Source organism: Lemur catta, chromosome 14, assembly GCF_020740605.2.
Source record: "Lemur catta isolate mLemCat1 chromosome 14, mLemCat1.pri, whole genome shotgun sequence".
NCBI classification, from domain to species: Eukaryota; Metazoa; Chordata; class Mammalia; order Primates; family Lemuridae; genus Lemur; species Lemur catta.
This window is the reverse complement of record NC_059141.1, coordinates 24,422,083-24,432,269: the sequence shown is the minus strand read 5'-3', so window position 1 is coordinate 24,432,269 and position 10,187 is coordinate 24,422,083. Positions and strand designations below refer to the sequence as shown.

The following is a 10,187-nucleotide window of genomic DNA, read 5'->3' as shown; positions in this document are numbered from 1 at the left end:
TCTTGAGGCTAAGGATTTTTTTTTTTTTTAAGAAACAGGGTCTTCCTTCTTCACCCAGGCTGGGGTGCAGCTCCTTGTAATCTCGAGCTCCTGGACTCAAGTGATCCTCCTGCCTCAGCCTCATCCTCCTGCCTCAACCTCCTGAGTAGCTGGGACTACAGGCAGGTGCCACCATGCCTGGCTAATTATTTTTATTTTTATTTTTTGTAGAGACAAGGTCTTACTATATTGCCGAGGCTGGTCTTGAACTCCTGGCCTCAAGCGATCCTCCCTCCTTTGCCTCCCAAAGGGCTGGGATTACAGACATGAACCACCACACCCAGCCTCCAGGATCATGTTTTCTGCTTTCTTTGTATTATTCTCAGAGATGGATGTAAATGAAATAATTTAGGAGAAAAAGATTAGAAAAGTATTAAGTGCAATATAAAGTATATTATTCTTAATATTACTAATGTGATAAACATGGCAGGACTTATTGTGTGGTTGGAATTGTGTACAGGTTCAGCTAACAACGGACATTTGAGAGATTAAGTGAATAAGACAGACCCAGGGTTCCTTGTCTGTTCCTTGAACCCTTGTCTTGCTCCTTCAGCTTTCTTTCAGCACCATAGTACTGTGCCCAGCATGGGCTGGATGTTCAAGAAAAGAATGAACAACATGAGATATGACTTGGAGCGAATGTTGGCATTGCCCAATGTTTCTGATTCCTTTGGGATTCCTTTCCTGCTTCCCTGGGTGAAATGAGACAGTGTCAGACCTAGAAGGGATCCATCCAACCTCCCCATTTTAAAGATGAGGAAATGATCCCAGAGAGAACATCTGTCCCCAGCTCACCTGGCCTCATAGTGGCTTGCATCTTCTGAAGTCCAATCCAGTTTTTTCCCCACTATATTTCACTACCTCCCTCTTTCCAAGTTTCTGTCCCTGCACCTATCCCCAGCCCTTCTCCCTCTCTGGCAAGTTTCCTTTCTGACATCCGCTCTCAGCTCTGCACTCTGCATGCCCCCAACTTGTGTTTAATGTTGTACACTGTGCTGTTCGGAATGTAATCCAAAAATACCTCTGAGGTTGTGAACATACACACTTTAGTTAAACATGTGACTATTTGGGAGGAACACAGCCTCCACCAGGAAGCTGCAATTCAGAAGCTCTTCAGGGGATTTCTCCAGGACTCAAATGCCCTCTCAGGATCTCCTTGGGCCCAGAAACATACTGAGGTTTTATAATAACAAACCTTAGTCAAACTGCTTAAAATACCAGGTAATATACTAGACATTCTAGAAGGCTCACAGCAACTCTAGAACTTCAGATCATAGTAGCTCCATTTTACAGATGAGAAAACTGAGACTCAGAGAGATGAAGCAACTTGCTCAAGGTCACACAGCTAGTATCAGAATAGGAGATTGGACTGATCTATTTGTCTTCTCCAGAAAACTGTTTGAGACACACTGAACAACTGTCAGCCGCTTCAGTCGAATGCCCATTTGCTGCTCAATAGCTGCTCTTCGTGATTTCTCTCAGCCCCCATACCTTGACTCAATGATCCCATCTGTTCAGCATCCCCGAGTGCTAAGAAGTAGTCAGATGCCCTGCCTGCGCCCTCTAGTGGCCATAAGGGATGCACACCTCTTTCTGGCACTGTCTTGGGACCTCTGTCAGCACCCTCTGGTGTTGGCCAAGGACCCAAGGCCATATAGACTCAGGCTTCAAAAGGGCACAAGTCTCCCAGGCTTCTTTGGACAGTTCCTTGAGGAAATTTGTGGGTTCTCTGGGTCTTCCACTCCTACTAGTCCTTTAAGGAAGACCCACTCATGCCTGACAGTGACCAAGATCAGATAAGAGAGGGACTTGGCAATAGCCCCAAATTCCTTTTCAGGGAGTCAGCAAGAACATCTGACTCAGAGTCTATATAGCTGATGTCTATTCTTAGCTTCCATAGTCCTTTGTTCGTTGACACACATGTATGCCTAGTATTGTACTAAGTTCCAAATTTTACTTATTTTATGTGACCTTGAGTAGGTCTCTTAATCTCTCAGAGCAATAGTGTCCTCATCTGAAAACAGAGTGAAAATCTGCCTCACCTACCCTTTAGGGATGTGATGAGGATGAAGCCAGAGAACAAATGTAAAATAGGCGATGTTTAAGGTAGTTTACCCTCCTCTTCCATTGCCATCTTGGGGCACCAAAGCCCATGTACAGATCAAGCCTCCAGAGCCATCCACAGTATCACAGTGTTCTTTAGATAAATAAGCAAACTGCTCTGATTGGGTGCTGGGTCACATAGGACTACTGGCACCTTTGAAAGAATTAGAAAAAGGCATCATTTTCTCCAAGTGGACATGGCTTTTGCCAGGTGCATGGCTTGGTAGGTGGATATGGGTTTCTCTTGGGCTGAGCACTCTTGTTCAGTGAACAACTCACACAACCAAACGTGGCGATTTTAGTACCACATGCATTTATTAATCTTTCTCTCTACGTCTTGAATAAGATGACACTAAATAGGTATTCTGGGTACATTTAAAGGACACCAAACAATATCACTGTTTTAGGAAAAATTCAGAAATAAATGGTGGCTTGGCCTCTACCTGGGGAGGAAAAGCCAGCCCTTGGACTGCTTGATTTTCTTAGGCATGTGGCAAATATTGCTCTTGTCACTGGCCCTACAACCTAAAAAAGAATTCCTCCCTTAACCTTTAACTGACCATAATTCCTACAGTGGATTTAATCCTAAATCACTGAAAGAAGTGACTCACAGATGAAGACATAGGTTGTGGACAGTGAGAGACTTGAGACTTGCACTTTGAGGGCAAGTAAGAACAAAGTACACTGATGAAAGATGGCAGCCCCCGTGAGTAGCAGGGCTGGCAGGGGCACGTTAGACCCTCTTTCCTTCTGTCTCCCTGATGTTAATCTCGCTCGGCTTCTATGTCTCTCTCCTCTCCCCATCTCTCTTCCCTCTCCCTGTCCCTCTCTGTGTGTCCATATTCCTCCTAAAATCTATATTTGTCATTCCTCTCTCTCTCCTGTTCCCTTCTCTCTTTCTTCCTTTTCTTCTGATTTTATCCACTGATTTATAATACATTTAAAAATTAAAGAATATTCAATAGCTTTATGTATTTTGTTATTTATATTTAAAAATCAGACAATTTGAACCAGCCATAATTCTCTCATAAAATAGCAACTATATTAAATTGCATTTTTATTTGCATATACACTATTAGGATTTTTTTCTGTGCATCAGTGATCTTTGGTAGGGAAAAGTTCCCCCCCCACCGTTTGTACAATACGAGGGAAGAGGGAGGCCTGCAAGGAGGCACTCATCTGGTTATTAGCATCAATCCTGCTCAGCACACCAGCAGCAAGAGAAGTTTAGGATCGTAGAACATTCAAGGTGGAGTCTCTAACCCAGGCGCCTTGCCCTGTTTCCAAGCTATATACCCTCCCCTGCCCCACCCCCTAAAGAGAAAATGGAATCCAAAGAAGTTACATGATTTCTCCAAAGTCACACAGGCAGTTCTTGGCAAAACCTTGAGTAAAACCGATTTGTCAAACACAACACATATATAGCTCGGGATATATCATGTCCTTTTCCGTAGGAGCTACAAGGATTCAAACAGCTTAATAAGACCCAGTCACCACTTAAATGGAATTTGCAACCTCCAGGGAGAAGATAGATCATTTAACCAACACTCATTTACCAAGTGGACAAAATCAGATTCAACCCAAACATCTATAGATTTCATGTCAAATTACACTCACGCACAATAGATCACTCTAATGGAGGGTCAGGGATATGGGCCATCCACGCAGAAGATGATCTGTTTTCCCTTCAGCACTTGGCACATACCCAGGCCTCTCTCACTGACATGTTAGGCAACAGCTTGCTGCAAACAGCTGCTCCTGTTACTGGGAGCCTTTCTGCCTCCTCTAAGTACCTTCTCCTGCAATGAGCCATGTGAGTCCTCTTCCCGGGTAGGCTGGCTCTACAATTAGCAGGCAGCCTTGCTGACTGGCTTACATTCCCAGAGCACTTTTTCTTCCCCCCCCCCTCCCCCCGCTTTTTTTTTCAGTGGCACCCGTCTCTTTCTGTACAGTTGAAAAAATATTTGTGAGTCATTTACTACAGCCAAGCACTGGGCTGGGCACTAAGAATCGAGACACAATTAGCCAGGGTCCCCGCCCTCCAGTGGGGTATAGCATCATTGTGGGGTAGGCCAGAAGCCAGATTCATAAAGAACATTTCCCTCCCTCTGCTTGGGAGGTGGTAATCTGGTGGTGCTGTTGGTCTAAGAGGAAGGGTTAGGACAGACTTCTGAGAGGAGGTGACACTTGAGCCATGTCTTGAGGCATAAAGAGGAAAGAGTTAGCCAGGCTGAGTGAAGAAAAGGAAAACTAGTCTTGTAAAAGGCAAGGTGGGAAGTTAGCTGGCGGAGTGGGGCGGTGGCTGAAGAGAGAGGAAGGGGACAAGTCGTGCTTACTTGCTGCGTCACTACGTGGTTTCCCCACTGGACACTCTCTCTCTGTGTTGACGAGGAACAGGTAGCAATGCATAAGTTTTGTTTTGACTCTGCAACAGTTACCTTTGGCTTTAAGACTTATGTTGGACAGAAAGACAAATACCACATGATTTCACCTATATATGGAATCTAAAAACGTCGAACTCATAGAAGCAGAGTTTGGAGTGGTGCTTACCAGGGGCTGGTGGGGAGGGAGGTGTGGAGATGTTGGTCAAAGGATACAGAATTTCAGTTAAACAAGAGGAATAAGTTCAAGAGATCTATTGTACAACATGGTGACTATAGTTGATAACAATGTGTTGTATACTCAAAATTTACTAAGAGGGTAGATTTTAAGTGTTCTCATAACAAATAAATGATAAGTATGTGAGATAATGGACATGTTCAAATTAGCTTCACTTAGCCATTGCACAAGATATATATGTATATATATCAAAATATATCATATATCATAAATACATACAATTTTTATTTTCCAATTAAAAAATAATTTTAAAAACTTATGTTGGCATAATAAGGGAAACTGTGCGGAGGAATATATGAGAACTCTATTATCTGCTCAATTTTTCTGTAAATCTAAAAGTGTTCTAAAACATAAAGTCTGATAATTTTTTGAAAATCTTATGTTGGGTTTTTTAATTTGATTTGTTATCGTAATTGTCATGGAGAACACGGAAGTCCATGGAGGTCACGGCAGGAGCCTGCCTTCCCTTGCCACCCCTGCTTCCCCCTGGTCCTTCCCCACCTCAGTAAAGGACACCACCATCACCTGGTCGCACAGGCAGACCTGGGCATCCTCCTGGTCCCTTCTTCTTCCTCACCCCACGTCTGGTCCACGACCTGGTGCTGTAAACTACTTTCAGCTGTCTCTGGAACCCATCACCTTTTCCTCCCCTCTGAAAAGAGCCACATCATCTTTCTCCCAGCCTGGCTTCTTTAATGGCCTCTTAACTGGACATCCCACTTGTATGTGTTTGCTAGGAGTGTCATAACAAAGTGCCACAGACTGGGTGGCTTCAATAACTGGTATTTATTTTCTGTTGCCCAGGCTGGAGTGCAGTGGTGCAATCACAGCTCACTGCAACCTCAAACTCCTGGGCTCAAGCGATTCTCCTGTCTCAGCCTCCTGAGTAGCTCAGACTGCAGGCATGCTTCACTATCCCCAACTAATTAAAAAAATATTTTTTCTATGTTGCCCAGGCTGATCTCAAACTCCTGGCTTCAAGCGATCCTCCCACCTTGGCCTCCCAAAGTGCTGAGATTGAGGCGTGAGCCACCATGCCCACCTCCCCATGTCTTAACATGGTCTTCCCTGTGTGTGTGTCTCTGTCCTGATCCCCTCTTCCTAAGGACACCAGTCCTATTGAGTCAGGGCCCATCCTAATGACCTCACTTTAACTTACCCCTTTAAGACTCTATCTCCAAATACAGTCCCGTTCTGAGGTACTGGGCATTCAGACTTCAACACGTGAATTTTAGGAGACTTCACTTAGCACGTAACATGACTTCTGCTCTGGCATCCCTCTCAGCCATTCTTCACGCAGTCACCGAAGTGATGTTCTGAAAATTTAAGTCAGACTGAGTTATTTACCTGCTTAAAAACCTTCAGTGACTGTCCTGTTTCCTTAGGATGAAACCCAAGCTCTTCCCATGGCCTACAAGGCACGGGCCACCCCGCCTATGTCCCCACACTCTCTGTGCCTCTCCCCTGCCCTCCACTGTGTGGCCACACGACCCTCCTTCTGTTGCTCAGATACAACACACTCTTTTCCGCTGTGTCCATTCTTCATCCGCTACCTCTGCTCGTCGTTCAGTTCTCGGTCGTACCTTCCCTGAGCGTCTGGTCATAGGCAGGTGACACTGTCACTCTCTGTGCCAGACCCCAGTTCTTCCACTTGGCAGCTCGTATCACAATGTGATATTATGTTTTCTTGTTTACTTGTTTTGTTTGTCTCCCCCACTAGACTGAAAACTTCCTGAGGGCAAAGACCGTGTCTGTTTTATTGACTCCTGTGTACTGAATCCTGGCATGGTGCCTGGGACAGAGAAAGTCCCCATCAAATATTCATTGCAAGAGTGATAGTGACAAAATGAATGGGTAGCTTCAGCTCTACGCTGCAGGTGATGGGAAGCTGCAGGTGGATTTCTAGCGTGGCTGGGGTGCATCGTAGAGAGATCATTCTGACTGTGGGGTGGAGGTGGGGGGCGGGGTAAGGGGCTGGTCCTGGATCAGGGAAACTAGTGGGGAGGCTATTGCAACAGTCCAAGCGAGCGACAATGAAATATTGAATAAGGGTCCTGGAAGTGGGAAAGCAAAGGAGCTAGCATGTGTAAGATGTGATAGCTGATCTGATGCCAGAGGTGCAGGAGAGGGGAGACTCCAGGATAACTCCCAGGTTCTGGGACTTGTGAGAAGGTGAATGGGGATATTGTTCATGGAGACTGGAAATATGTGAAGATGAGCAGGAGAGGGGGAGGAACAGGTTGATGGGGGTAAACTTGGGGAACACCTCCTTTATCTCCCCACTATAAGCTTCCCCTCAAAGACAGAGTCTGTGTTGAAGTTCCCATTAACAAATGCCTTGCACATGTTAGGCCCTCAGTAATCCCAGTTGGGGACAGTGCATGCAGGCCCTTCATCACAAGCATGATACTAGTTGTGGAGACCCTCATGAGTGTCCTTGAGCCAGACACCCTGGGAGTGTCAGCTCTCCAAATTCCCCTGTCACTCACATCTCCAGGCCCTGCTCAGCCTGTTCCATTCCTGATGGCCCCTTATCCTTTGCTTATTTTCAGCCCTGGCAGAAACAAAGCAAGTTCCAGATACACCGGCCAACTGGCGAGTGATGAGTGATTAGCCTTCGGCTTTAAAAGGCTGGAATGAGGGCCCTTCCAGTGCTGAGTGCAGTAACCCTAGCCCTTGGCTTGCTGTAATTCTAGACGGAGGTGGTCTGGGACTGGGCACGGCCACACAGTGTGGACAGGCCTAGAGGTCCTCAGCTGGACTGCGGGGAGAGAGTGCACCTCTCTGCAGTCAACTGAAAGCCTGAAATTAACACTCAAATGGACGTAAATTAGATGCACTGGAATGACATGAGAGGATAAATGAACCTCGTTACTGGGGCAGGCTCTCTGCAGGCGATGGGAGGCAGGCTCCATGGCCACACTTAGTCTTGTTTTCGCTCCTCACCTAAAGTGAAATGCTGCATTCATTTACAGAGAGATTCTCATTTCTTTTTTCTTCACTTTCTTTCTGCCGAATATCCTACAGCTTTAGGCAAATAACTTAACCTCTGTGAACCTCAGTTTCCTCATCAGTAAAGTAGGTCAGAGTCTGCACCTCAAAGGGCTGTGGTGAGACTTAAATGAGCTGAAGGACTGAGAGGAATGACTGGCTCATAGCAGGACTTCCACATGTCAATGGGCTCTGAGTCTAGGTGTTTAGCTCCTGCTATAAGCAAGTTTCTGTTTCAGAAGTGCCAGAGCACTGGAGAAATGCAGTCAGCTGTCGGAAGCCTGTGGTTTACAGTGTGATAGTGCGTATGCGTTCATTTAAACTCTGCTCCCGGGGGTCAGCCCTTGAATCAAAGATTGTATATGGCGCAGGCGTGATCAGCTACCACTTAATCAAACATTCACTGCTAATATGAGGGCTTTTATTGTTTCTCATTAGCACCAGAGCATTGTAATGAGCATAATAAATCATTAGATAGGTTTTTATTGGGGGAAAGATGTGGCTTCTTAGTAAGCCCAGTTAGAAATGAGTTCTCGGCTGGAAGATGGCCTTGGAATTCGGAATCCTCTAAGGAGCATGTAGTAGTAGTTACTCACCTGCCAATTCAACTAGGAAAAAAAAAGAAATGAGTTCTTATCATTAAGATCAGTGGTATCCAAGATATGCATATTGGCTAGAATAGTCTACAGTCATTCCCTGCCCTTGCGTGGTAAGGTAAAAGAATCTGCTGGGCCCCATACATTCCACCTTTCTGATGGTACCTGAAGCTAGATTCTGAAATGATCCTGTGTCCAGTCATGATGTCAAAACATTTGAGTTACATAAAGCCTGAAGGTTAACCTAATCCTTCCTCTAGATTAGGGGGTCCCCTCAAGCAAACCTTTCATGCAAGGCATGTTTAGAGCACCCGGATGGACAGAGCTATAATCAGCTTTCAAAACAGATAATTTTTGCATCTACTGGCCAATAAAAGTGTGTCTAAAAATGTCTCAAATGTGGCAGATACTAACCTGAAACTTGGGTGAAGCTGTAGGGGGAGTAGCTAGCCCTCAACAACATACAATGTTTGGGAGCTACCTATATCTAGCAAAAAATAACCTGATGGTTTATACATAATTAAATTTGTTTAGGTTGGTTGGCAACAGCTACCATTAATATTAATATACAATAGAGCTAAGTGCTTTATTTATATTATTTCATATAATCCTCAGAACAAATTTGTGAGGTAGGTTCCATTATTATTCCATTTTTTTTAACCAGGGAAAATGGGGCCAGAGATCTTAATGCATTGCCCAAGGTCACACAGCTACTAAGTAGTAGGTCAGGGTTTGAACCCAGGACTGGCTGGACATAGAAGCCTTGTGCTTAATCACTGCCCAGTACTTCCTGAGAGCCTTTGAGGCTTTGCACTGGAATACCTTCACCTCGAACAGGGTTAGTCTACGCTTTCTTCATCTCAATGCTCACCCTGCCGTCAGACTGAGAGGGGCCAACCCTACAGTGACACGCTCATTACAGATTCTGCCAGTAGCCCCCTTCAGACTCTCCCTCCTCATCAGTTTCTTTTTGCCTTGTTTTCTTCTCTCATCCTTCATGTTGATGCTTAGGGTCTCAGTGCTGGAACATCCAGTCCCCTGCCAGGGGATACATAAATATACAAGGTCCCAGAGGTGCTTCTCCAGCCTGGCTCAAATTGGACACTCACACATGGGGTGACCTACACCATATCTGGACAGCTCTAGCCCCTCAGGAATGTTTCTTCATATTGACCAGACAGAGCTGTCTTGTTACTTCATCCACTGGTCCTATTTCTGCCCACTGGAGTCACTTGGAAGCCCAATCCTGCTGTCATGTGACAGCCCTTCAGGTGTGTTAGGATGGATTCCTGTGTCCCTAAGTATGTTCCCTTGGGACCTGGGGATGTCAGATGCCTTGAGATATAGTGTGGGATGTCCCCAGTCCCTGCAGGTCTCCCCATTGGAACCTGAAATACCCTGGCTTCATAGGAGTTTGTCCCATCCTTTGGGCAAACAGGTGTTCCCTGACTAGCTTTCCAGAGTCAAAGAGGAAGTTTTCCAGTTCTGCTACTGACTTTAAGTGACAATAAAATATATCTGAGGGGAAAAAAAATAAGAGGAACTTAATAAAGCCCTCTCCCCTTTATTATTATTATTTTTATTGACATATAACTTATATACAATTATTTATACAGCTCTTTTTTTTCCTTTAATTTTTTAAATTGAAATGCAATTCAAGTACCCTAAAATTTACCCTTTTAAATTGTAGTTTGGTGATTTTTAGTATATTCACAGAGTTGTACAATCACTACTACTACACTAATTATTTCTAGATAGAAATAATCCAGAATATTTCTATCCCTCTAAAATGAAACTCCATATTCATTAACGGTTACTCCCTTTCCCCAGCCCCTGACA

At 44.8% G+C, this 10,187-nt stretch overlaps 1 non-coding gene across 1 annotated transcript; it reads left to right on the top strand.

Moving 5' to 3' along the window:
• The first annotated feature begins 9,803 nt into the window (after positions 1-9,803).
• Positions 9,804-9,875, top strand: LOC123650502. The gene has a single exon (XR_006739370.1). It is a non-coding gene; the product is annotated as a small nucleolar RNA SNORD38 (small nucleolar RNA).
• Positions 9,876-10,187: the final 312 nt, after the last annotated feature.